General features: G+C 45.4%; 1 protein-coding gene across 3 annotated transcripts in view; it reads right to left on the bottom strand.

The window, feature by feature from the left end:
* LOC135372688 (uncharacterized) overlaps positions 1-27,645 on the bottom strand; it is a 200,673-nt gene that overhangs the window by 132,521 nt on the left and 40,507 nt on the right. The gene's annotated exons all lie outside the window — the stretch shown is intronic.

Genomic DNA, 27,645 nt, shown 5'->3' with positions numbered 1-27,645 from the left:
CGCCGTCAAACCAGCCGGTTCTCTTTGTCTCTCCTTGAGTTCCAACAACTGGTGACCCGGACGTTCCGTGACCGAACATTCTAGAACCTTGGCCCGTGCTCCGCCATGCCTCTCGGGGACCCGCAAACCAGCTCTGCTCCATCCCCGACGTCTTCACTGGCTGCCGTCGCCGTGAAGCTGCCCCCGTATTTCGACCGCAACCCAGCTGTCTGGTTTCGTGTCATCCGTGGCCTGCCGAATGTCCATGCCTACATCGACGACATTCTTGTGGCCAGTCCAACACCCGAACAGCACGACGCCGACCTGCGCCAGCTATTTTCCCGCCTCACCGATTTCGGCATAATCATCAACGCTAACAAGAGCGAGTTCGGCGTTCCCGAATTGGACTTTCTGGGCCATCACATTTCCTCGGCTGGCATTTCTCCTCTACCATCCAAGATCCAAGCGATCATAGATTTTCCGCAACCCACCAACTTGCAGCAGCTACGGACATTTTTGGGGATGACCAACTTCTACCGCCGCTTCATCCCGCACTGTGCGGAGATATTAAGACCACTCGAATCGTTCCTGTCCATCAAGCGCTCCGCCACCTCGTCTCTGTCCTGGACCGCTGACAGTTCTGCCGCATTCGCCAACATCAAGGAAGCTCTTGCTAACGCCACCATGCTGGTGCACCCGGTACATGGCGCACCAACCACCCTCATGGTGGACGCTTCCTCCACAGCCGTAGGCGCGGTCCTCCAGCAGAGGATCATGGATTCTGGATCATGGCAGCCCCTGGGATTCTTCTCCCGCAAGTTGCGCCCACCGGAAACGCGCTATAGTACCTTCAGTCGGGAGCTACTCGCAATTTACCTTAGCGTCAAGCACTTCAGACACTTCCTCGAAGGCCGTGCTTTTTCAATTTTTACGGACCACAAACCGCTCGTCTACGCATTCCGTTCTTCCGGAGCCAACTACTGCGGTCGTGAGCAACGACATCTTGCCTTTATCGCAGAGTTCACCTCAGACATCCGCCACATATCCGGCCCCCTCAACCCCGTTGCCGACGCCCTCAGCCGCGTTGACATAGACCTCTCCGCCCTTGCGTCCGCGCCGCCTGCACTTGACCAGCTAGCCGAACTTCAAGCCCAAGACGAAGAACTGAAGTCTCTGCGATCGGCGACGTCGACAAGCTTGATTCTTGAGGACGTAACCTTCCCCGAAGCTCGTACCCCAATCTGCTGCTGGTGAAGACGACCACCGATGCGCAGTATTCCGGAGGCGTCGAGAAATGGCTGGAAAACACGTACCGACGAAGATGTCGCAGCAACGCTGCCGTGTCTGAGCGCCAAGATGTCGTCCCGAAAGGCTTCGGTTTGGACATGTGAGACCCATATGGTTTCGGCGTGTCGAAGCTCTTCGGACGTAAGTGGACCCGTTGTACACGGTTGGCGGGGCCTACTGTTGCGGACGAACCTAGCGCACCAAGCCGTAACTCGGAGAAGTCGAGAGAAGGTGCTGTAAGCTGAGAGGTCCATCCAGTTCTGCGTGGCCGACACTGGATGAACGACCACTTCGGTATCGGGAGCTTCCGGTGCAGCGCTCACCGTCGTGCAGGTGTCGTTGCCATTTGGGTCTGGAATTGTAGGAGGGCCGATATCGCCTGCGGACAGCCAGGGAGGACCACTCCACCACAGCGGGCTGTTCCGTAGGCACCTGGCGGAGATGCCGCGGGTCACTAGGTCTGCGGGGTTGTCGCGTCCGTTGCAGTGCCGCCATTGTTCCGGTCGTGAAGACGATAAGATTTTTGCCACCATCGACTTGACAAAGGAGGGGCGAGTGTTCGTGTCGCACTGAATCCATTGGAGCGCGATGCTTGAATCCGTCCAGAAGTGAACGGGGGCAACCTTTAAGGCTTCTACCGTCGAGATATGGCGATAAAGACGCGTGGACAGCAGGCATGCCAGCAGTTCGAGACGCGGCAACGAGAGTTCTTTCAATGGAGCTAGGCGGGCTCTCGCTAAAAGCAACCGCGTAGAAGTCGTGCCGTTATTGGGGCGGCTGCGAACGTATACTGTTGTGCCGTAGGCCTTGGGACTAGCGTCGGCGAAGCAATGCACATCAAGCAGGGCCTTGCTCTCCGGAAAGACGCTACGCGACAGGTGCAACGCATCGATGCCTGACAGTTCAGCCTTCCATTTCTCCCAGACCACAAGATCTTCCGTTGCAAACTCAGCGTCCCATGGCAACGACTTGCGCCATAAATTTTGAAACAGGAGCTTGGCGGTTACGATGAAGGGTGCGAGATAGCCGAGCGGGTCATAGATGAGGGAGAATGTCTTGAGCACCGTACGTTTCGTAGGAGGATGGGACGCAGACAACGTGAGTGCTCGTTTGACCGAAAAGGTGAGACTATCTGTGTCCCGGTCCCACAACAAGCCCAGCACCTTGATTGTTGCGTTGCCATCGGATGCGTTGTCGTAGGAAACCTCGTCCGACAGAAACCAACCGCTACGCTGAGGGGGGAGCCATGTAGCAGCCCCAGCGGTGCTATCATCATCCTCGTTCATCATCTCGCGCCCGCGTAGCCGCGGAAAATAAATCAGTTGGGCTCTCGCCGTCAAACCAGCCGGTTCTCTTTGTCTCTCCTTGAGTTCCAACACAATTAATGCGCAAACAAATATCTTGTATACAATGTGTGACTGTATAGATAGCTTTTTAATCTAGATCTTAAAAAAAAACTTAAGAAAGAGTGTACAGTTTTGACTTTGAAAATTTAAACAAAAAATTATCTTTCGTGTTTGGAGTTTGCGTTTTGTCTCATTATGAGCTAAAAACTTCTAAAATTAAACTATGCCCTTTCCATTTGTAGTGCCTGATATGCATTGACATTATGAATAGACTGATAGGTTTTTCAGTATGGCTAATGAAAACATCGTGTACATTTTGTGAATTGAATCTATGTTTATGTGTGCTGCTTTGATTTAGTTTGCAAAAGGAATATTTGCTTATTATAACTACATATCCTCCATTGTGTTTATGCGTAGTCCTCATTGTATAGTAGTTAAACATTTCTGATGTCAGTTGTGTGATTCGATTCTCTCAAAATCTGATTGCAATTGTGTGCCGTGTGTTACGATGGCTAGAATTGTAGACTCCGCCTGGGCGTCATGCTTGTCCATCACTTGCTTCGCGTCATTTGATAATAGATTCCCTTCGACATATATTGTCAACTGTCCAATCGTTTGAGAAATATATACACTGCGCAATTTAATTCATAAAATAACCTTTCGCAAAATATTAGTGATCCTCTTTTGTAAACAAAGATTGATGCAACATGCCTCTAAATTTCAATTAGCGATTCTTCTTCTACAATTCTATCCTTCAGATGTCGGGGTTGTATAGAGTGTGGTCGTGTAAAATCTCTTTGATTTCCAGTGCTGATTCCATGCGAGGATCCTTGTACGTGTTGTGGAATAAACGTCTCCTTATCAATCTTCAATCTAGCCATAAGCTGTTTTCGTTGCAATGTATAGAATACTTTACATTGTTCACGAATATTACATTTATTATTTCAGTTATACACTTGTTTATTTCGATAAATTACAGTTCTATTCCGAACTTTGGAGTTTTCGTTTGTTGTCTTGATTGATGAATTCCGAAGACATCAAATAGTTTATTCTGATTATTGGGCGCTTGTATCCGGCGATGATTAACGCAGGTGATAACGCAGGAGGTTGCGATGAAGTTGCACTGTCTCTTATTGGTGTTTCCTTTCTTTGTTTGAAGATTCTTGAATGGCGTACAAGAGTGTATTAGATGAAAATCGTCCGGTGGTCCACCACAATTGATATGATTGTTGAGCTTCAATAAGTGATGATACATCAGACCTTGCACGACAATATTGAACTCCTGCTCATTCGGCATCATTGCCACAACTGGTAGAAGAAAAGAAATGTGTAAAGGCTCCAGTGGAACATATCACGTGATAAGATTTTTTAAATGTATTTTCCATTTCAACCGTTAGGTGTAATTTCAACAAATCCGTAATGAATCGCGCGATATAGACTGCTTGTATATGATAATTTGATCTGATTGCTTTCTTGATTAATGCAATGCCCATTGCAATGATTACAATTACAGCTGGTCTAGTGTGTCAATTCTTCGTCAGCAAACTTCAAAAACTCCACCATCATCGCAGCGGCCCTTCCGATGTTGATGTACAAATATTTTTATAACTATTGTAGATTCGGCATACAAGTACTTGCACCTTCAATTCCGTAATTTGAACCATATATCCGAATACGACCATGTCTAAGGCATATTGAAATGCTGTGATAATAGAATCATTTCGCTGCTCTTCTTTTTCGAAGCAGCTTTTTATCATGTCCCCCCATGACCTATGGTCGCGAGTACAAAGTTCGCCTATCTCTTCAATGTATAGTAAATGTCTGTTTTCGAGTGTGCCTCTACACTTAATTAAAAGCATATCTATGCCCATTTAATTGTTTAAAAATTTATGATCTGGTTTAAAATGTTATTAATATGATCGTGTCGTGGTAATTATAAAAATTGATTTACAAAATGATGCGATGTGTAAGCAAAAACGTGTGCTTTCAATGATTCTAAGTACAAGACAGCGCTGTCGACAGTTTATGGCTTTCAACTATGCATTGTATACCAAGACCATTGTTCGATTCCCCTACTTCCTGCGGGCGTAACCTTAACGAAAGTGTACGGGTACTTTACGGCCTTGCGGATTCCCTCTCTTTTCGTTTCCACTAGTGTGTCCCGAATGAAAACGACAAGTTCGCGCTGCGTGGTTACGATAAATGTTTGCCTAAATTAATTACTGCTTTTTACTTTATTTCAGATGATAATTCGATTGATATTAATAAAAATATTCTACTAGTTGGGAATGTATTTTTGAGCTGTGTGTGTGTTGATTTCCGGTGTAGGAAGCTTTTATAATTTGCATTTCAGATGAGTTGTTTGTTTGTGGCTTCTGCGTGTAGAAATTACTGTTGCAAAGTTATCAGAAAAAATGATGTAACTAAATTTGTTTCTCGTTTTCGAATTAGTATTGTTTCTATCCTGAATAAACTTGACTTTCACTCACTCGATTGATATTTTGTGAGTTGAGAATAATGTATGCATGATAGTTGTGTCTGATCTGAAATACATTAAATGCAACGTTTCTCGCATTGATTGAGTAGTGTTTCCATCGATAATATTTCTCGTTTGCTTAGATAATGTTTCTCTAAAACCAGTTTGCCCTGACATGGAAGTCTGTTCAGATTTTTTTTTTGCGTGCTATTGTTTGTTTGTGATAGAATTCTTGTGTTCCTGAGATTTGCGGTAGTTGATCCATAAAAAATTTCGCCTCTGTACACCGGTCCTAAGAATATTTCCATTTGGATGAAAGAATGTGAAAGAGAGATAGAGAGAGAGAGTTCCCTGCCCCATAGATTGACAAAGCACGTTGGGTTTCTTCGCTTTGGGCTGTATAGAGGGAGAGAGAGATAGAGTGACCTCCACCGGGCTCAAGTAGCAAAGATTGGCTGTACTGTGTAAAGCTTGTCTGTACTGTGTGTGTTTTATACCTCTCTCAAGGTAATGTTTATAGTGCATTAGTAGGACGAAAATTGTATATTGTTCGACTAGATTACGTTGCAAGGATGATTTTACGATAGTTCAAAAGATAGATTACTTCCATTTCAATTTATTAAATTTGTAATGTTTCTTGTTTGATAGTTTGTTTCGCTATCATTTTCCTGTCTGTTGTTTACACGTTGGCAGATGCGCCATTTAGAGTGTTTCTCTGCGATTCATCCGTGCATGTTTCTCGTTTTGATAGATTGTTTTTCAATTATTTATCCTTTGTGTACCTCTTGTTTAAGTGTTGGATGGTGCACTGTTTTGGCTCTCTATTATCTGTTGATCGTGTTTCTCATTATTTCCTTGCGTGTGTGCTATTCACGTCATAATATATTGGATAATTGTGCCGTGTTGGAATATTCAACTTAGCTTCCCATATTCTTTATTACGTGTATTGCGTTCCTTCTGTTTTCTTTTTGGATGAATTTTTCTCTCAATTTAGCTTCCCAGAGATAGATTATATCCATTTCGATTTATGAAATTTGTAATGTTTCTCGTTTTGATATATTGTTTTTCAATTATTTATTTTTTGTGTACCTCTTGTTTACGTGTTGGATGGTGCATTGTTTTGGTTCTGTATTAGCTGTTGATCGTGTTTCTCATTATTTCCTTGCATGTGTGTTATTCACATCATAAGAAATTGATTAATTGTGTCGTGTTGGAATATTCAACTTAGCTTCTCATTTTCTTTATTATATGTATTGCGTTCCTTCTGCTTTCTTTTTGGATGAATTTTGCTCTCAAATTAGCTTCCCATATTCTTTAATTGTGTATTGTGTTTCTTCCGTTTCATGTTGTTTTTTTTTGGCTGGGTTTTTCTCCTTCTCGCAGAGTTACACTGCCACTATTTTGCTTTACTTGCATGGGAACCGTCCACCGCACGGCTGTTGTAGCGGAAAAAAAATACAAATGAAGTCAGCCCAGGTGTGACGGCACCATCGCTAGGTGTGGTTGTCGGTGTGCATGTTGCTACTTGTATGTAAACTGATTACCGCACAACTGTTCTAGTGGAAAAATTATGAAGTCCGCCCAGAATAAAAAAAAAATAAGATGTGAATGAATTTGGCCCAGGTGTTGTCATTGTGCATGCCCCTACTTGCGTGTAAACCGCCTACTGCACCGCTGTTGTAGCGAAAAAGATATGAAAGAAGTCAGCCGAGGTGGAAAAATACAGAATAATAATGGCACGTGCAGACCTCCGGCTCACTGGTAGGCACTGGGACAGCCCTCACCCCGTGTACATACTTGCATGCAAACCACTCACGCCCCACCTGAAAAAATTGCGAATGAAGTCGGCCTAGGTGGAAAAATCGCCAGAGAAGTCGGCCCAGGGTGAAAGATACACGACGATAAGGGCACACCCAGCCCTTTGGACCGCTGGTAAGCTCCCGGACAGCCCCTCACCCGCGCACCACACACCTCACGCTGGAAAAAAAATTTCGTGAGAGAAGTCGGCCCAGATTGAAAAATGCCCTACGGTAAACGAAGGCCCTCTTCCAACTCCACCGATCGCTTCATAAGAATCTGATTAATCGTGCCATATTGGAATATTAGCTGTTGAGCTTGAAGTTACATACATCTGTCAGAACTTTGTAATTAAAACTTTGCTATGGTGCTCACGTATAATAATGTTAGATTTTTATAATACAACTTTTAATTTTGATTGTAATCGTATTGATTAAAAATACCTTTGATTATAATGTGCTACCCCTTCCGCTTAATTGAAAACTTGCGCGATTATCACTAATAAAAATATTGTGAATGATGTGTGATACCCCTTCAATGCTATTGCATCATATCTATAATAAGTATAACCTTGTTACGTGTATCGTATTTCGTTTCTTCTGCATCAGGTGTTTTGACTGGGTTTTTCTCCTTCACACAGAGTCATAACATAATTCCCGACACTAATGACTTTAATATATTTTCACTTGTACTTTTGTGTGTGGCTATCCTATGCATGTCTATGCATGCATGTAAATCTTCTACTGCACACCTGTTGTAGCGGGTAAAAATACGAAAGAAGTTGGACAAGATGGAAAAATGGCGAAAGAAGTTGGCCCAGGCGGAAAAATGTGCGAGGGTAAGCGCGTACGCAGCCCTCCAGTCACTCGCCGCCCACCGGAAGCGCGCGGACAACCCTCCACCCTCGCGCCGCGCGGGAAAAATACGCGAAGGACTCAGGGATCAAGGGCAATGGGCCCAGGGGTCCATGGAACGTACTCGCCCAGGGTCTCCCTCGGCCAGCCCTACTACTACTCATTGAATTTTCAAAATACTCTCGGTGTACCCGAATTTTCATGCGGGGCGAGTCTAATAATTAGGTGTGGATATATGTAAGGCACAGCATTGTTTTCTATAGCTCTAGTAGACCACGTCAGGAGAGCGATTCAATCGCGGCTCCGTTAGTTTCTGCGCTCTCCGCTGCGGCCACGAGATTGAACGATGATTAGGTGCCCTCAAAGCACAGAGGTGACATAAAAACGCCATTTTTGTAACTGCCCTGAAGCGGATGCTTTGCGAAATACTACTATGTTGTCCTCATGGCGCGTCATAGGCATTGGAATTTTGCGTTCGTAGCAGCTTGACTGCAGCAATAAACGCGGACAAAGTTAGAACATAATGGACAAACCACCTGCAAACGGTCAACCAAGTGAAGTTTATTCAATAGCGAACTCTTTATGGAAAACTTAGAACGTCATCACAGTGGATATCAGATGCCAGAACACGTCATCAATTTTCCAGACTCGCCACATGGTAGAAGTAAGTGAACGGTTACAGTCATACTCCTGACTGCAAGGAGTGGGATCCTGACCTTGAAGTTCTACAAGGTTCAACAAATGTCGTTTACCTTCTTGAAATTACTGTTCCTGGTTAGTGAGTGATAAGGAAGGCGAGCTAACATATTTTTCGCCAAACATGTGGATGACAGAAGCCCCTGTTATTTCACGCACCAGTTGGTCTCTATGTTTCGATAGCACTGAAGTCTGGTGAAACATAGGTGTGTATGACCATTGCCTGCAATTGAGTGCAAGATTGCTAGACGGGATTCGAACTATGGAAGACGCGTGTTTCATTAATCTGATATTAAGGCATCGGTCAGATTGCCCAACATAGATCTTGCAACGATTCAGTGGGCCGGAATACACAGTGCCTAAATTACACGTAACAAAAGGGTTGCGGGGGCGCACCTCGCAGATAGTGGTGGGTTTTTATTGATTAAGTATAGAACATATAGCCTGCAATTTTGCGGCGCCGAGAACCCGACAGTATGGTATCTAGCGCATGCATGCCTGTTGTTTATTCGAAATCGTGTTTTTCCGGAACACTGACGATTCCCGTGCCAAATATTAAGGGGCTCAATAAGTGGATCATATTTCATTCCCGTATCAGCACCAGCAATGGGGTAGAGCAATGGGGTCCCTGGCGATGAAACTCCCTATTCATCATCCCGCAATAATGTTGTTGCGCTAAAACAGAAAATTACTATCATCGTGCGGAATCAAGTACTGAAAAATCAAAAGCGAACGTTCCAGTGTCTTATAGTTCCGGTAAATGACCTGCAATTAAAATTCATTGATTTATCTAAAAGTTATCGTGATACAATTGCACGGTTACTAGTATATAAAGTAAACTGCAGAGGCTGAACGAACATCTTAGACACACTATAGTTATGCCTCACCAACGCCCAAGCAATGAACTGAAATATCACCGCCAGAGGATCTACTAGTATTTAGTAGCTTTATCCATGGTCTCCTGTTATCGGAGGGTACGGGAACGGCAAACGACTCATCAGTCACACGAAACAATGACCCTAACAAACAATTAACAGTACCGATGTGTGGAGAGGCGTAACAAAAGCTCCCTTGTGGTACACAAGTGACAAGTAGTGAAATATGCCACTTGAAAGTTCAGAAGACTGCGCACCTTCTAATTCAAATGCAGAGAAGGGGCGTGCGCTTTGTGAGAACAGCGAAATCACGAGTGCAATTAGAAATAACTCTGTCGAAGCGATTGATTTTGTAGGGAGGATGTACTGCGGTTCCCTTTAGTAGCGCCAGGGACTGCGCAGCTTGAACTAACGATATATGGAGATAGAATACAGATGCAATCGCATTTATGGTGGCCACATCGATGTCGTACCAACGGGCTGACACACAATGCACGTTAAGAAAAAAAGGGAGTCGCGAGGCGTCAAATGCTTTACCCCCTTTCGCTGTTTCTCCGACAATGACTCCCCCCTTCCTTCTCGCACTCCTTCTGCGGAATCTTTTGAGTGCGAGAACGGGGGGAGAATGGACCCCTGGAGCCGCCAGCAGTGTCCTCAAAACGTGAAACTGCGTGAAACGGCTGCTCGCATGCAGGAAAACGCATAGGTAAAACGTTTGCTCTGCTAATGTGCCATCCACAAACAATGACTGTGCACCTGCTTAGACAATTAAAAAGTAAAATAAAAAAATGAAAACATGCACATACACGTATAATGCGCCTCTCAACTCATATTCGATGCTCCGGGATTTGCCGCTCCACCTTTTCGGTGCCATCAACAGTTTTGAAACTCGCGAGGCTGCTTGCACATGGTCTTTGTAGTTTTGTAGCTTTTCGTTTATCATTTTCGCGAGACGTTTGCGTGAGGATAGCACCTGTGTCACTCTGTTTCTGAAATACAAGTCGCCGACGAAGCAAAATCTCAGAGGGAGGCGTATACCGTGCAGATGACGTGAAGAAGGCATTACGGGGCTCAAGCTTTCGATACCGTAACGGACAAACTGCTGATCCAGGTAAAAGAATATCTGGTTTCGTTGTATCGCATGCGTTTTCCGCGCTTCTTTACACAATGAATACACGGACAGTTGTGCTGTGTGGGGAGGTGTGTGTGTGTGTAAGGGTATACGCTTCTCATGTAGCCAAAGGTGGGATAATAAATGCCTAATCGACGTCTAAATTTGGTCGACTGGCAGGTCTAGTAGATGTCTCTCAATAACCTTAATGTTTAGGGGAGTTCAACTAGCCTTCCTCTAGAACAGCTAAGGTTACCCCACCTAGACGTCTCAAGTTAGACATCCAACGTCTACCCCTAGCGCAACTTTAGACCTAATATATACCACACTGAGGAGGCTTCTAGCCCTGTACTAGCCCTTAATTAGCCATAATGTCTTGCATTAAACCTTCATTAGCCTTTACTTAGACCATACCTAAAAGCTTCCCTGTACGTGTGTACTGTTTCAGGAATGTGTGTATGTGTGAAAGTGACATGCAGTAGCTCACATATGAAGCACATTTTGGCAAAACTTTATTTTAAGTAAAGCTATTAAAAAACTGCAAAAGTGACCAGCGTATGCACTCTACGATTTCCCAGCATTGCAACAAGCCAATAATGGCACAAGCGCTTATTAATGGCTAGACAATGACTAGATAGTATAATGTCCATAATATCACAACACATATTGTTAAACTTCTAGAAATAATGTTGAAATATTAAACTCCAGTTACTTATGTTCCCTGATCAGGCTGACTCCTCAAACGCAAAATATCAAGTTGCAATAATTTACGAACAAATTTCAATAGATACTGAGCGCACAAAAATGCTGTCGAATGTACTTCCCTTTGGTAGAATGCCTGCATGCATAATGCTTTCCGAGTGACATATAGGAAGGAATGGAATGGATAGTAACACCACTCATAACACCACAGTCCAATATTTGTCAGTAATGAACACTGTTGTGTTCAGCTGACAAATGTGACTAATATAAATAACTCTATGAAAAAACGACACCAGGGAGTCCTTACGGGTCATTCATTCGCCAAATGATCCGAACGTCATGTTCACATACTTTCCAACCTGACGAACTCAGAATTCAGGAGACTGCCCGCAGTGCGACCGGGGAAAGGGAAGGACACATTAGTCTTAGGCATTCGAAATAGTACTGCCACTGTATTGCAATCCCTGTATGTTATAAGTAGTCACTATATAGTGGAGCTGTGAAGCGTTGTCGTTATTCCGACAACCCTTATTGCGAAGACGTACCATTTGTTTTGTTTTTTTGTAAAGAACTGGGGACGTAGGACCTTAGAACCATTCTGCGCAAAATGACCCTGATGTCAACACCAGCCTGCAATTTGCTACCTAAATGCGCTTTGACGTTTGCACAGCAAGGTCCTAATTCATTCGTTTGCACTACGCCTCTGGCGCTGTCCTCAAATTAGTAGGAGTATCAAAACAGCTTTAAATCACACAAGTGTTATTTACATGGCTTTCAGAAGCGTGAGCATTCATCATCGAGATGGGGATCGCTTACAAGAAACCACACAAAACAATAACCAATTACAACAGAAACTTGATTCAGCACTTACATGTCTTTGAAAGCGTACCGTTGATCGTCAACACACACGCCGTAATGAACAAAGCTTAAACTCATGGGGCACGTATCCGCAATGTCCAACCAAGGAATAACGACATTTTATTTCAAGCAGTCATCTCGTCGGCGATGGTGTTCTTCTGTCTTTTCGTAGACTTGGGGGCTCGTGATTTCCCATCCAGTACCAGTTTGCCTTTTTGATCCAACGTCGGGGAGAACGAGTTTCATTACCGGCTCGCGACGACTCCATCCATTGCCTGCCGCTTCGTAAGGACTTAACCTGCAAGAAAGACCATTTCAAAATACATTGCTAGAACTGCATGTCTGTGCGAAGGAGTCATGAAAATATGTAACACCGTTTGCACAGTCTCACAGCATAGCATCTTGCGATCTCCGTATCAGCGCTCACAATGGCTGCAAGAAGAGATAAGAGCAGGAAAAAGAACGGGAATGCCTGTCATTCACAAAAGCATATCCGATACATCGTCTACATACCTGAAAAATGGCTGAAATCCTGTAAACGAACCCGGGAATAGCTTCAGGTTCGGAACTAGAATCCAAGACAACCGCGAACTTGGACGTTCCACAACTGACAGATTAAATAGATTAAACCGCCGGCGACCGGCCTGAAACGCTTTCACGTACATGCAATACAATGTTGCACAGATTGCAAAAAGAATAGCTAGAAGTAAGAGCTTCAGTATGAAGTTACAACAACACCTGTACCATGAAGGAATTGCGCTCACAAACATTTGAAATCACGAGGACTCTTTCCAACGCGAACGAGGTGGCTCCCAGCCCGAAAACCGCGCGCACAGACTTGCAAGTTCAAAAGGAGAGGGTCACATAGTGCAGAAGTCACGTGGGCGCTGCGCTGGTCGAAAGAGAGGAGGAGAGGGTAAACCACAGAGGAGAGGCGGGAGAGGCACGACGTCTGTCGAAGCTCGGAAGTAGTGATGGGAAGTCCGACTCATTTTGGTGAACCGGCTCATTTCGATCAGTTCACTTTACAGATTCGTTCAAATGATTCGTTCATGAACCAGTGACATCACAGCTTTTTTTTACGTCATACTGGTATTGCAGCTCATGAGCACATCGTGGCTGCTGTCTGCTGGAATGCGGGCTCACCGGTCACAGCTGTGTCAGTGAAAGCTTTCGTCATCGGACGGGCTACGCTGCGTCCCTCAATGCTTGACATGACCCGACCACATAAAACGGTAAAAGAAGGAATACCTACCGCCTGAGACAGTCTTCCATCCCGCGGCACAAGGAGTCCACAGCTCCCAAATCACATCAACGCATGAACGATGACAGAGCGCGAGTCGTAAACAGCGAGCAAACTCAAAGCCACAGCGGCCACAGCACACCAATGCCCCAGCGAGCGCAACAACGAAGAGACGACACATACACACGAGCACAGGAGCCTACTGCATCCAAAAACATTTCTCACCAAACAACTCAAAGAGCGCCATCGCTACAACCCCGTTCATTATAGTTCTCCGATCTCGTTGCGCTCTGTCCAACTTGGTCCAACTCTGACTCAGCCATTCAGCTAATCAGTTCTCTCACTCTCGAACCACACGAACACTGATCATGAAGCGGAGATCATCACACCCACAGGGATTGAAAACATGGCGGTTCCCGTGATCGGCGGCCAAACAGACAAGCGGTTGTTGCTCGTGTGGATCATCTCAGGACCTCTTTCAGCCTTGATTGTTGGTTTTATTTAGTATACTTCCCATTAAACACGTTCTACATGCGCTATTTATGCAGCCTGCGTTGTGAAACGTGAGACGACGTGTGGGGCGGCAATGCTTGTCCTCCTGACAAATCGTTTCACTGCACTACCTGATATTCCCAGGAAGCACACATAGGTTTGTTCTCTTCCGTACGAAACGTGCACGAACGACATGGCTCGAAATCCACGACAATTCTCTGCAGACGTGACGATGCTTTGGCATTCGTGTGCTTGTACGGCCTCGCTCTGTCGAGGGCTTCATCTGAGAGGTGCGTCGAAAACAGAGTGGAATACTGTCGCGGCAACCCAGCATCACCGTCGATTACATGTATCCAATCGACCGCAGCAAGTGATCTCAAAACAGCAAGGCAGGTGTTGTCGATCGACAGTCAAGACACACGATCCGATGCTAACCTGATGTTTGTAGCCAGACATCGGACGACGAAATGCACTTCACTAAAACGTCCAGAGATCACTGCGTCCCAAAGAGCAGCATTCCACCATCACCACATCACCACGCGAGCAAACACAGACCAGAACAAAACCACGCCGCTGCAGACGGTGGCGATGTCCCGGTAAAACCAAAAGGCATCGCTGGTTGGACGAGCAGGCGACGGTTCGAACGACAGTTCTCTGTGGTACCCCGGAAACGGCGATGAGTCGGACTATCCGACAATCTCGACTCTCAAACATGGAAAGTGCAAACGAATCTCGTGAACTGTACGCCTGTATGCGCTGTCCTCCCACGGGCCGCGTGCACGGCGCCAGAGTGGCGAGTGGTGAGATCAAGAAGCGTCTCCTGGCTCTCGCCGGCGTTCAAAGAGGTAAAGGTCCGATCTGCGACTTGACTGTTAGTCTTTCATCCCCATGTCACTTTGATGCTGTGTTGACTTCGTTGTAAGACATTTCATGTCTTCCTGGATCAAGCATCCCTCTCACTGCTGCCTGGAATCCGTTAACCAAAACGGATTGTCCGCGCTCTCTGACTTTTGCAACATGGCACAGGCACACCAAGGACGTGGTCCGTCACGAAAGCGAAGTGCAATCTGGACCCTCTTTTCCGTTCCCGAAGGTGAAACTGCAAAGTGCAACTTTTGTGGAAATGCTCTTTCCTACCGTGGAGGAGCAACGGCAATTTGTGGCGGCATGTCCGAGTCAAGCACCCTGGCGCATCTCTCCTGCGCTCGAACCCGGTCCTGGGAGCATCGTAACAACAAGGTTGTGAATGAGGTTGTTGACGACCCAGTGGAACCCTCACACCCTTCTCCGGGTGAATCCGGTGCCCGACCTTCGGTTCCTTCGGGACTGTCATCTTTATCCTTGTCGGCACCATCTACTTCAGGACAGTCCGCTCCTCCACGTCCCCTACCTGCTGCCCGAGGACACCTATGGGAAACCCCGCAGCAAGCTACAATTTCTCACTACATGAACAGACCGCTGACACTCAGTAAGACGGCAAAGCTAGACGAACAGCTGATCAAACTTATTGTCAAGGAGTATCACCCATTCGCCCTTGTCAAGGGTGAGCAGTTTAAGCAGTTTGTCTACGCGCTAAATCCAAATTACCGGCTACCAACGAGGAAAACGATGTCGTCGACCCTCCTTCCACAGCAACGTGCAGAGGTGGCGGAGCAGGTAAGAATGCATTTACGAAGCGCAACGGCAGTTTGCTTAACGACAGATGGTTGGACGTCAATGACAAACGAAAGTTACATTGGACTGACTGCACACTTCATCGATGAAAACTGTGAGATGAAGTCATACCTTCTGGACTGTTTCTCTTATAATGAGCGCCACACCGCTGAAAATATCGCAAGTGAACTACAGAGAGTGGTGACAGAGTGGGACATCCAGAACAAGATTTGCGCTGCAGTAAGCGATAGTGCGGCCAATGTCACTGCTGCAATTCGTGCGTGTGGTTGGCGTCACAATCCGTGCTTCGCACACGTGCTAAACTTGGTCGTGCAAACCGGCGTACGGGAAATAAGTAGCGTACAAGCAAAAGTGAAGGCTATAGTTCGCTTTTTTAAGCACAGCTCGCATGGACTATCAAGGCTACAAGCAGTGCAGCAACAAATGGGAATGACGCTGCTTAAGTTGAAACAAGATGTTCCCACCCGCTGGAATACGACGTACGAAATGTTTTCAAGGATAGTGCATTTGAAGGATGCAGTGCTATCCACTCTGGCCATCTTAGACGTGGGTGTTGAACAGCTGTCTCAAACGGAATGGACAGTCATAGAGAAATCATGCAACATCCTGAAGCCATTCTTGGCGGTAACTACCGAGATGAGCAGTGAAAAAACTGTGACGGTGTCAAAAATAATACTGCTTGCGCGAGCACTCATTACCCACGTGGATAACGCCAAGAAAGACCCCAGCCTGCCGGAAGACTGCAAAAAAATGGTGAAAGTGCTTTCGGAGCAACTGGCAAAGCGAATCGGAGATGTAGAGGTAACAAGGCTTCTAGCAGAAGCAACCGCTATGGATCCCCGCGAGATTCCAGCGAGAGACCGCATTCGAGATTGCCTACCGCTCGCTGTCGGCACAGGCAACAGCAGTGGAAGTCCCTCAGGACTACAGCGATGCACCTGCGGACCATTCCCGGGCGCAAGATCCAGAAGATCCGCTATTCGACACATTCGACACATCCATGTCACTCGTACTGACCTGCGCGAACCCTACAGCGGCTGGTATACTCGAGCTCGACAAGTATCTGCAGGAGCCACCACTTGAGAGGAAACGGAACCCCCTCACTTGGTGGAGTGAAAGGCAGCACGTCTACCCACGCCTTTTTAAGATAATGAAAAGCAAATTGTGCGTTGTGGCAACGTCTGTGCCATGTGAGATGATCTTTTCTAACGCCGGACAAATTGTTACAGAAAGAAGGAACCGGATAGCACACAGCAAGGTGTCCAAAGTGTTGTTTCTTAACGTAAACATGCAGTAGGATCATACGCGTATCACCTTTATGTGCGGAAGTGGTTTTACCTATTTTGCCGAAGAACACTCGTCCAGCAATGTAAAAATATTGTGCTTTGTGTTTGTACGCGACGTAGACTGGTCATTTTTATGTTTTCAAAGTTCTAGGCACGTTTGTTTTCCATTCTCCGGGATGAAATAAAAACTTTATTTTCTGAATAACGTGTCCTGGAGTAGCCAGTCCCGAGTGGCTCGAGACTAACATCTCCATTTTTTTCCTTTTTACAAATCAATCAACACCCAGAGCAGAGTGATGCATAATGCGCTGATCACACGGGCAAACCGCAGTTGTGCACGCTGACGAGCATTAGACAGCACACCCTCTGAAGTGAACGAAGTCCCGTCCACCTATATTCAACAAGGAGAGGACGGGATGAACAAGCACAGGAAGCCCCGCGACACACACACGCACACACACACCAAGGGGATGAAACTCGCGAGTTCCTTTGCGGACTAAAGTGAGGCGCTGCGAGCCTTTCGCGTCATCAGACGTCATGAAACGTCAAATTTTTTACGTCGAAGCGGGAGTTCTCTACCGAGAGCATCCCATTGGCTCCTGCCACCGCTCCCCTGGTATGCGAGCGCTCATTGGTCGGTTTGAAATTTTAACCTTTTCGTGGCGCGCGTAAGCCGGCACCCGCCGTGTCTGGGGTGCCGGAGGAGCTCGCCGTAAAGTTTCGAAATATGGTGCAGAGAGGACGCACGCAAAGCATCTTTGCCGGTACCGCTTTGGATGGTTTTTAGTGCCCGTCGATACCGACTCTGCAAAACTCGAATCCTCTTGGATACTTCTGCAAGTAAATTCAGTGATAGATAAGTGGAAGGCAGGTGTGCTTCGCTTGCTTGGCGCGACAACGATTCAAGAAGGATCAATACTGTGTTTTTCCACTCGATGGCAGGTAAGTCAGTTCCTATTCCATTCTGCCGCTTAGCGTAGCATGGCATAGCACCGCACCTGTGGCGTATACGCAACATTTCGGACGGTAGAATTTTTAGTTTTCACGTTTTCTGATCCTTGTTCCGGTCTTTCTTGCTCAGGTATCAACTACGTACCGCTCAACTCATATCTGCTTCAGAAATGCATCTGCATGGACGCAATCGGATGGATATACCACTCTGAGTGGTTGGAACATCATCTTTCGGCTTAGCAGCTGCACAGGTTCCTTTGACGGGTCAGCCTTGACATGTGACACTACACAAGCAGCAAAGGGATATGGATATGTTTTCTGTCATGCTGGATTTGTGAATGTGTGTGCCTGTGCAGTGAATTTACTGATCTACTGTGAAATCTTCCACGTGAGACATATCAGTTAACAGTGAATGCGAAGTTGCTTTTGCATATTATTCGAACTTCAGAAACAATATGCATGTGAGGTTTGTGTTTGGCGCAAACACAGAAGACTGCATATGTGTGATTTGGAAATACCAATACCGAAAAATAAAGCACCTTGTGCAACAGAAAGAGCCAACGGTTCCGCGTTTTATTTATTTCACTGGATGCGATGCGAACGAAAATCCAGAACCGCCAAAGCGGGGGAGAGAACAGAGGGGAAAGGGAAAAAGAACGCCACGGCAGCGTCGCTTTACGTCACCAGTCACCCAGGGAGACAAAATAAAACAAAGCAAAAAACTACTCTACCGAGGCCCAACGATTGGCCCGACGTCAGAGGTCACGTGAGTTTTTCCCAACAATAGAAATATACTACACGTTCATTCCCCTGCACACACTAAAAAAAGAAACACACACAGTGGTCGTGTATTGCAAGTCATCCAAAAACCCATTAGTATGAGCCTTTGAGGTCAACTAGCCACGGCGGCACGACAAGGCGCCCTCCGTCATTCGGCGATATGACAGCGGCAGAGCGAGAGCCACGACTGCGAACAACAAACGGCGTTGTGGAGCCTCTCTGAACCGAACAGCGCAGCAACTACACACTACTACACCGCCCACTGCAGCTTCGATACCCCTTTCTCACCCCTGGCTTCCAGCTCGTTCTCCCTCCCGGCGATTCAGCATTCAGCTGCTTAGTCCGTCAGTTCACCGACTCTCGATTCCTTCGAACTTTCTCGGTCGAACTCACCTTACGAACCTCTTTACGAACTTGTTCCACTGATTCCTGCTGTGGCCCACAGCTGTGGCCCCCTTTCCGAACAATACTCCCTTCTTCATAAATAGCGACCGGTTGTGTAATCTCTCATTCGGTTTGGCACTGATGATGTCCGTGGCATGACGGACGAAACGTCTGAGTATATTTTTATGTCGTCTGAGCGTATTTTACCTCTACATATCCCCCTGCACAACACACACACAAAAAAGGCACGACATTGGGAGTCTTTAAGTGTGGTCCACAATTCATACGAGCTGCTATACGACGCGAAAGGGAGATTTTTAGCCTGGAACGCGTCGGTGGTGTCTCGTGAGCCATTTGTAGTACATGTCTAAATAACATCTAAAACTCTGGAGGTCTAGAAGACTTCCAAATTGAGATGTCTACTAAATGTATAACCCCGTAGAGGTCTAATAGCCATCTAAATGCAGACATTCACTAAACATCTAACCCCGTAGAGGTCTAGTAGACGTCTACTTTTAGACCTAGCCCTAAAGTCTCAACATATCCCTCAGTTATACGTCTATTATCCCACCATGTGCTACATGGGTTTATGTTTGATGTGCTTTCGGATTGCTTTGTCGTTGAAGATACGTGATAACGAGCTGCGTGGCGTTCACCACCCGCACAAAAGTGCGCATATTGGAAAGGAACACCATAATTATTTGACTGCAGGTAGAGGCTGTGCCACACTCGCGTTTGGGATGGTCGTGGGACAATGTAAAAGAGGGAACACGTCGATCGTACAAACGCACAGGCTTAGATCTTGAAACAGTGTCGCGTCTGCAACATTGTTGCTTTGCCATTGAGCATACAAATCAGTTGTTTTTGCTCCCCCCGTTTTTCGAATGTCCTTGTCACTGTGGTCCGCCTTTGCATTATTCGGGTGAAAAGCAGAGTGGTTGGGGAATTTGCGCAGTTCAACGCAGGAAGGAATTTTCACATAATGTCTGGTTTTTATATAATACAGTTGCTGGAATAGCAAAATATTGATGTTCAGATCGAGTGATTCACCATGTTCACAGGTTCGCGCCCAGAATATAAGACTTGTGCGTTATGTGATACTACAAACTCACACAGAGTATCTCAACGTATAGAATATCACCAGGTAGAATATAGAGATAGATAGAACAGAGAGATAGAGATAGAATATCTGTCCAATGAATACCTGTCGAGAAACTGCAGGCAAGCTTCCCCCTCGACTTCACAGTATGTCTGTACCTCACTCTGGTGAATCACATGAAAACGATACATAACAGTACTACTAATTTATTACTCCATGGAATGGCGCCTCCATCCCTGCAACTCCCGTACAGCTCTGCCCGTATCCCTGCACCTCTTTTCCCTGAGATGGTTGGATTTCCTGCGGTTCCCACGGCTAGCATTTTACGTTTGTAATATTGCATTTGGCCTTTGCATAATCCCAGACAGAACACTATATCTGCGGACGTTCGAAATAGGTTCGAACGTCCATGTCCTGAAATTGATGTCAGGTGTAGGTCTCTGGGAGCTACACGAATGAACATCCCTAACCGTACATCCGCAGGATGTACCGTAATGGGCGTTTGAAGAATTCACGGGAAGTTTTGTTCCGTTTGGGATGTGGCGTCACACCATCATGGCAGTGGATACAGCTATGTTAGGATTTTGTGCACGTTTTGTTCTTATGGAAAGTTTGTTTCTTTTTTGTTTGTGAACGATGTCTGTTCAGTACACAGCTTCATGTGAGCTGTACTTCAGAACACAACATCAGCTGAGATTGCGTATTATACCTTCATGCATTAAAGGGACGGTCTCGTACCCCCTGCCCCTCTCATAAAGCGTAGCATTCGATTGCCCTTTGTTGAAACTAGAATACTGCGAATTTACCCGAGAAAACACATCACAGTTATTAAATAACCGAATTAAATTGATAAAGATTGCAGAGCAAGCCGCGATCTGTGTTGGCAACACTAACAACGGCTACGTCGCCCTGCGGGAAAGTCCGTGATAGGATACAGAAATCGTCTGCTTTTGCGCGCGCTAGTGCATCAGCGTGAGCAGACGACTTTCAGGACTTACTGGGGACCGCGGCAACTCACGTATTTTTTTTTTAATTTCTCAGGTGAAAAACGCACATTCTAAGAAGTGGCAAACATGGTGGTTTAGAACAATTATGTTAATCCTCAGAGACAAGTTAAAAGCCGCGGGACAACCCTACCCACAATCACAAATCTGAAGTCACCGGCCATCGGCGCGCGCGGTCGCTTTACAGCCCCGACCAAAAATATATTACGCGCGCTTCCATTACATTCCCCGTTGCGCACTGATCATGTTTCGAAAGGGAATGCCGCTGACGACGTACATGTAGAAGGAGTGCGTGTTTATTTGAAAACCGCATTAATTACTCGCGAAAAACCAAACAAGAACACGTGACTCAGCTTCCACGTATCCGATTATGCGCCGCATTATGGGAGACCCCACAGTCAATGCTCGGACTACATTCTCCGCTGGCCGAGATATATGCCTCAGTGTCCCCATTTCGAGAGCAAAGGGGATGACTCAACCCAAGGTGCTTCCGCAAGTTACAATTACTAGGACATCGACGACGTTACCCGTAAGCTGACGTCATGTGTGACGTATGCAAGAGGGAAGCCCAGGTTTCGTCGCCTGCTATTACGGCACGTTTGGACAAATTCCTTCAAAACGACTTGGTTATTCTGAATGAACCTTTGACGGTTGTATGTGTACAATACTAATGAAGGTAGTTTTGGCTAAGTTTCGGAATCGCCCCGGCTGTACGAGACCGTCCCTTTCAACATCTGCCTTTTTCCAGCTGCTTGCCTTTGGAATGGAAGAACAGCAAGCGTGTACCAACACCCACAAATGGGAGGAGGGAGCTGGAGCCATGGTTTCGTTGCTGTTGACCTTGGCACCCACTTCGAAGGACTTAGATCCATATGTAATCCTCACCTCATCACCCTTCTACTCTAGCTGTTAAGATAATTCTTCGGTACACCAGGACCATGGGAATACCTGCTTGTCCCCAGTGGTACGCCTTCTGCTGTGGTTATTTATGAAGCTGTCTGCTGGTTAGAATGCAGTGGTTCTGTGTTGAAAGTATTGTACTGCACAATCTCAATTTATTGTGTAAACTACAGGTGTGTCACTTCAGAATAGTTAGTGGCCATTGTAATTTGCCCATCGCATTACGTGCCCTTGTGAGTGCAATGTTCCGCCTATTGTCATCACTGCTGCAGAATATAGATGGAGTGATCAAGAAGTTGGTATGCAGTGTTCTTTGTGCTATAGGTCTATTTTGTTGAGAAGGGGTGGGTGGGTCTCCCAGGATATGTGCAATATTTATACACCGATCTGAGCCATTGTGCAACATCTGTCATAATGAACATGAAGGCGCATACTGAGATTATGCGCAAACATGCATACATTACGTTAATATAGAGGGGTTTCACTGAATACAGATATTTATTTGCAGATAAAGATAGATAAAATTATTTATTCTTGGTAGTTTCTATCACTACACTCAGGTTACTGGCATTGGGCCCTACAACTGGAGCTGTATCACCCTTAGAAAAAAGGCTAGTAAAAAGGTAGTAACGAGTGCGGTTACTACCCTCTAAGTTCGTTGCTATCTGGTCACTAGCTGAGTATACCTAAGAGTTGTGGAACTCAGTAAATGCTGCCGTTACTAGCCAGCAAGTTTTGCTTAGTAGCTGTTACTAGATCGATACTATGTTATTTTGTGCCCGTAACTTTGTGATGGAGGTGGTATTATTCCAGTTAAACGGTAATTTGATTTAAAAACGCAGGTGTTAATAGACTAGCATTTTATTCAGTAGGGGATAGACTTACGGTAGCGTATTATTTGCTCCTGAGACGACCGTATATGCGCGCGGCTTCGTAATCTCGAAGGGGCGATGCATTATATCAGTATCTGTTGTCCAGCAAATGGCAATCTGCTAATATGAGCTGTCCCTTTTGGTTCACACCTGTGCTTTGGAATGATGAGTTTGTGTAAGCGCATCATCGAGTATCCCCCCACCTACAGGTAGAGGTGACAGATCTTCGTATGTTTGTTTACACTTCTATACGGAAGTTGGGAAATATAGTAGCGTTGAAAAAAATTCAGCATTCCTTTTTTCCCGAGATTATACGCAAGCCGTGTATGCTTTCATTCTTTTTTTCTTCAGTGTACACTTTGTAATTTTCACTAGGTGAAGGTCGCGCTTTTACTAGCCAAAGGGAGTGCTATCAGCTAGGATGCTACAGCTGGAGATAGTGCGCTTTAGTAGCCTCTTCAGTTAGTCAATATTACTACAGCCGCTTTTACTACCTACGGTACTAAGATCTTAGTGGCTGGTGTGACAAGTAAGTGCTTAGTTGTTAGTTAGTAAGCGAACCGACCTTATTTCTAAGAGTGTATGATATCAGAGTTAGCCAATTAGCTAAATGTTTCAATTATCCATTTTAGGAGTAGGTAAAGTTGGGCTTGAGTTGGAGTGCCCAACTGGGCTCACTGCAGTTAACATGCGCCTTGGGAGGCCACACTAGAAGTTTGTTTGTGCTACAGTACACATTTATGTTTTAATATGTAGCGCATATACAGGGTGTTTCATGTAAAGTAATAAACAATTGAAACTGCTGATGTAGGCCCTGGAGGATTGCGGAACTTTCGGCAATTAACAGTTCTGGAAGCTTTTGCCACCATACAGGAAGGCTTTGGACAATTTTTAATTGCAGGAAATTTATTTTATTATGTTGAACTTCGAAAATTGCCAAGCGAACCTTTCTTTTTACAGAAATGCGAAGTCCTCCACAGATAAGCGCCCAACAGACCCAACAAAAACTATATACAGTATCGCAACTCAAAATCAAGTGAAAATTACGCTTTAGCCATGCCTGCTTGATTTTTGCAAAGAAAAGGGCGTGTAATGTTGTTCTCCAGGAGGAAGTGTTTCCACCTTCATTTGTTGTGCGTTCTTTGTGATAAGGCTTGTTTTGGATTCACTTGGCAAATCTCAAAGTTCAATTCAAAAAATAAGTTTCCCACAATTAAAAATTGTTCAAAGCCTTCCTCAGTGGTGGCAGAAGTTTCCAGAAGGTAATTTCCGAAATTAGCACAATCACCCGGCCAGTACGCCGTTACGACGGGCTGCAGCCCAGTGATGTGATTGCGCCGTCAATTGCGCCATACAGCCAATCCTGCGACACCCTACCAGATTGTCGCAAAATATCAGGAATCCGCGCAACGCCTGCCCAAACATCCATTTGCGCTGTTAAGAGCGAAGGGAAGCCTCCAGCTGAGGCCCTCTGTTTGTTTAGCGCGTGCCTAGTCACCGGGTGGCGCTTCTTTAGGCCGGAGTCACACTGGTTATACACGTGTCCCAAACATATACGACAACATGTCTTCAAACATGTATAGCGTATGTATAATGCTCGTTAAACTGGTTATACAATTCTTGTTTGACAACATTGTTTGGTCCAAACTCTTGTATGATTATACATAGTCTCGAACATGTGCTGTTCAAGCATCAGCCACACTGGTTATACAACTTAACCGGAGGAACAGTGGGAGTGGCTTAAACTCTGATGTATGGCACACGTCAGAGTCACAGTATCCAACCGATGACTTTATATACAGGGTTCGCCAAGATAAACTTCGGTGTTTGTAACGAAGATAAAACAGATAAGAACGGTGTAGGGAAGCTAAAATAGATGTTAGTGGACGTATTATGCCCCAAAATTTTATGTCCATAGTGTCATTATTTCCAGTTTTTCAAATTGTAGTGTGTATTGTAGTGTCCAGTATTTTCAAAGGGTTTAGAGAAATTAATCCATAGCCGTCTTTTATCATTTTTAACAAAGAATTCCATTCTTTCCGATTCTCAGTTTGGATTTAGAAAGCAACGCTCGGCAGAACTAGCTCTTCTGTCGCAGAAAGAATATATCCTTTCCGGGTTCGAAGATCAACTCATTACTCTCGGTCTGTTCATCGATTTCACCAAGGCTTCCGATTTACTGAATCACGGTGTTCTCTTCTTAAAGCTTGAGCACTACGGTATCCACGGTGTTCCATTATTCCATTATTCCATCTGCATTAAATTTAATACGCACTTATCGTCAGCATCGCAAACAGTTTGTTGATATTCAGGGGCAGTGTTCGGGAATACACCACATCACAACCGGTGTACCACAAGGGAGCATTCTTGGGCCACTGCTTTTCATTATCTATGTGAATGACATGTTTGCCTTATCGAACCACATTAAGATAGTAGCTTATGCTGATGACACCGCCCTATTCCCGATTTAACAACAAAGATGAACAACTTCTTATCAACCTTCTACACGTGGTCTACAAAAAATTATCTGATAATTAACCCCCTTAAAACCAAGGCTGTTGTTATCCACCCACTGCATACGGCTATTTCCTGCTCCGAATCTATTGTTATCGGTACAAGCACCATATCTTTTGTCAAGGAGATGAAGTCACTGCGCGTCTGGTTCACCGATACGACGTCGTGGGATAAACAGGTCGGTTACATCACTAAAAAAATATCGCGCGTGATCGGCATTTTAGGTCGGCACAGAAACGTCCTTCCAACTAAGGCAAAAGTTATGACCTATAACGCACTAGTTTACCCTCACCTCACATACTGTCACCTATTTTAGGGAACCACAACGCAAACAAATCTTGAAAGGTTACTTTTGTGTCAGAAGAAGGTACTTCGTCACATAGCAAACGTTCCCTTTTTACATCCAACAGGATCCCTCTTCGCGAAATTTAGCATAGTCAGAATTATGGATCTCTATAAGTACCGTGTGTCCATTACATATGTAACTTCAGTAGAGCAAACTAATCACATCTTTCTAGCCCTAGCCAATTTAACCATGAGATTAACCCCTTATTCACTACGCTACAATGAGCCCTACTTCACAGCGTGTGCACGAACTAACTATGGCTCACAGTTGGTTTCATATAATCTTCCACGACATATTAATTCCCATATCCAAAACAACATTAACATCAGCTGTCCTTCAATTCGCTCTATAAAGGCCATGTATGTTCACTAGGATAGTCATATTATTTCGTGTGTTCTCATAGCTTTTTTTGTTTTATGCATCTTAATGCACTGTGTTCATTACCATTGTCTAACTCCGTAATTCATCTGGTTTGCTATTTTTCATTGCTGTTCGCTTCGCCTTGTCTGGTTTGCTATTTGTCATTGCTCTGTATCTGTCGAGTGTACAAAGGGGGTCAGACCTCGTCAAGCTGCAGTTTTTGCAGCTTTTTGTCTGTATCCCCTCACTAAGTGTCATTGGTGAAATAAATTATTATTATTATTACTATTATTTGGTCCGTTTCTCTACGGATAGATCGTGAAAATTAGAAACTTGGAACTGCCGCTGCCTAATCGGCTATATCTGTGTTTCAGCTCCTTTCCGTCAGATCGCGAAAGGGTCGAAGGCGGCGTTGCAGACCACATCGAAACCAAGTGAACAATTGGAAGTGAATGCAGAGTGGTACTCTTCAACGCCGCGTTCGACCGTTTGGCCATCTGACGGAAAGAAGCTGAAACACAGGTATAGTCGCTCAGGCAGCGGCGTTTTTTTTTTTTTTAGTTTAATTTTCACGATTTATCCGCAGGGAAACAGGCCAAGCGGCATTATCGACATAAAATTTTGGGGCATAATCCGTCCTCTAACATCTACTTTAGCTTCCCGACACTGTTCTTATTTGTTTTATCTTCGTTACAAACTCCCAAGCTTATCTTGGCGAACCCTGTACTTTCCATTCGCCGATATCGCTATTCAAAATGTACGAAGACGACGAAGACGGGGCTCCTCTTGCTGTTTTTCGATTGTTTCATGCTTCATGTGCGCAGGCCAGCTCCCCATTTTGAACACACATGCAACACAATGTCGCTGAAACTGACTTTACTGACTTGTAACTTAACTCGTGCAAAATAACTCACGCGCATCACGATGCCGTTGACACTGGCTCGTGCGAACGAAAACTGTCGTGACGAATACGCCCGTTTATCCAACTTGGCCATCGTCGTTTTTCGGCGGTGCCCAAATACATCGTCGTGTGTTTGACAACATGTTGTCAAACAAAGTCAGAGCGCTTGCTTGTGTGACGGCACGGTCACACTGGTTATACACACATGTTTTAAAACATATTTTGCCGGTGTATAAGCAGTGTGACCAGCACTACGACCAGCCAGTATGATCATACATGTTTAAGGGATGTAGATGGGTAGAAATCCAGCGAACCGGTAGAATGTAGGAAGGGAGTTGCCTCAGGACAGAAGCCGCCGATATTTCGAACAGAGACTGTTCTTCTTCTGGGCACCGTCCTCATCATTGGCATGGTATTTAAAGGGTTAGGTGTGACGTGTTTAAGGATTCATGCGAATTGTGGGTCAACAGCCCGGAGGGAAGAAAGGTTCCGTACGGGCTTTTGCGGCCGGAGTGAATGGCTGCTTTGTTAGAGTGTGGAGGGGATTATGTGAACGTAGTGATCTAGGCTAGAGACCGGTTACAGAAAAATGGAAGGTTCACGAACAGGTGGACGAAACGGGACAGCAGGCAAGAATTGGCAAGCATAGCGAAAGATAAGGAGGTTAGTGGTTACATGGGGAAAATTGCCTCCACACTCTAACAAAGCAGCCATTCACTCCGGCCGTAAAAGCCCGTACGGAACCTTTCTTCCCTCCGGGCTGTTGACCCACAATTCGCATGAACCTTTAAACACGTCACACCTAACCCTTTAAATACCATGCCAATGATGAGGACGGTGCCCAGAAGAAGAACAGTC

The sequence above is a fragment of the Ornithodoros turicata genome, unplaced genomic scaffold (assembly GCF_037126465.1).
Source record: "Ornithodoros turicata isolate Travis unplaced genomic scaffold, ASM3712646v1 Chromosome16, whole genome shotgun sequence".
NCBI lineage: Eukaryota > Metazoa > Arthropoda > Arachnida > Ixodida > Argasidae > Ornithodoros > Ornithodoros turicata.
Note: the sequence above shows the minus strand (reverse complement) of the source record. Positions and strands in the feature narration are given on the sequence as shown.